Source organism: Rhincodon typus, unplaced genomic scaffold (genome assembly GCF_021869965.1).
Source record: "Rhincodon typus isolate 14 unplaced genomic scaffold, sRhiTyp1.1 hic_rhity00000157, whole genome shotgun sequence".
NCBI classification, from domain to species: domain Eukaryota; kingdom Metazoa; phylum Chordata; class Chondrichthyes; order Orectolobiformes; family Rhincodontidae; genus Rhincodon; species Rhincodon typus.
Genome location: NW_025965795.1, coordinates 72,326 through 74,092, shown reverse-complemented (window position 1 = coordinate 74,092; position 1,767 = coordinate 72,326). Strand labels below are relative to the sequence as shown.

At 44.9% G+C, this 1,767-nt stretch overlaps 1 pseudogene; it reads left to right on the top strand.

Moving 5' to 3' along the window:
• LOC125488289 overlaps positions 1-1,647 on the top strand; it is a 5,635-nt pseudogene extending 3,988 nt beyond the window's left edge.
• The last annotated feature ends 120 nt before the right edge of the window (positions 1,648-1,767 follow it).

Below are 1,767 nucleotides of genomic sequence, written 5' to 3'. Positions count from 1 at the left end.
GTGGGCATAGGGTGAATAGCCAAGGTTGTTTTCCCAGGGTAGGGGAGACTCGAACTAAACACATTGGTTTAAGCTGAGAGGGAAAGTTTTAAAAGGAAAAGCGGGTGGTGCCTGTGTGAAATGAGCTGCTAGAGGAACTGGTGGAAGCTGGTACAAATACAACATTTAAAAGGCATCTGGATGGGTACGTGAATAGGAAGGGTTTAGAGGAATATGGGTCAAATGCTTGCAAATGGGATTAGATTAATTTAGGATATCTGGTCGGCATGGACAACTGGGACCAAAGGGATTGTTTCGTGCTGTACAACTCTAACTAAGCATTTTTTGTTTTCATTTCAGATTTCCACAATTTTACTTCTGCACTATTCTTAATCTTTCAGAGGGATCGAAAGGTTGAGTTACAGAGCTATACAATGCCTGTCCTTCCTCCCTGGCTCTCCCACCTCTCTCTTTCGGTAGTTTTGTGCAAACACTGACTGGATCCCTTACCTGGAGGATATTTATGAATGAATTTGTCCTAATGATAATCCAGCATGTTCCCCAAGTGTCGCTCCACAAATGTCCAGAGGATTTCTCTCAGTTTCACAATCTGTGTTCTCTTCTGGTTTCTCACTCACTGCACTTACTTTCTGTTTGAAAGCTTAGTTTGCAATTGGAGAATTCAAAAAGTTCCACATCCAGATCTGACAGTCACTTTGTTTATCACAACCCAATTATCTCAGGATTTTGAACATTGAAGGAAAAAGCAGCATTCACATTGGGGAGAAATGCACATGGTCTGTGTGTCGAAGAGTCTGTGAAGATTTATCTGAAATGTCCAAACACCAGCGCAGTAACACTGGGGAGAGACTGTGGAAATGTGCGGATTGCGGGAAGGGATTTCTTTACCCATCCCAGCTAGAAACTCACCAACAGAGTCACACTGGGGAGAAGCCATTCACTGCTCTGATTGTGGGAAGGGATTCGCTTCACTATCCAGGCTACTGATACACCAGCGAGTTCACACTGGAGAGAAACCATTCACCTGCTCCGATTGTGGGAAAGCATTCACTCAGTCAGCAAATCTGCAAACGCACCAGAGAATACACACTAGAGAGAGACCATTCACCTGCTCTGATTGTGGGATGGGATTCACTCAGTCATCTAACCTGCTTAGACACCAGCGAGTTCACACTGGAGAGAAACCATTCACTCGCTCGGAATGTGGGAAAGCATTCACTCAGACAACTCAACTGCTGATACACCAGCGAATTCACACTGGAGAGAGACCATTGACCTGTTCTGTGTGTGGGAAAGGCTTTGCTGACTGGAACTCCCCGCTGATACACCAGCGAGTTCACTCTGGGGAGAGACCATTCAGCTGCTCTCCGTGTGGGAAGGGATTCACTTGCTCATCTAACCTACTGAGACACCAGAGCGTTCACACTGGGGAGAAACCATTCAACTGCTCTGAATGTGGGAAAGCATTCACTCCATCATCCAAACTGTTCACACACCAGCGAGTTCGCAAAGAACCACAGTTGAAGGATTTTGCTGTCACTCTCACTATCAAATGAACCATGGTTTTGGGCTGTTTGTACTGATGTTACTAATCCCTGCTCAATTACAGGTGCTGGTATTGTGGATAAAGTGTTAATAACAGTTGTGTATCTGTAAGGTAGAGCTTGGAAATAGTCATATTGTCACCATACACCGACACAGTCACACTGACTAAAGACTATCCACCTGCACAGTATGTGAAAAGGGATTTCCTGGTTCATCAGGACT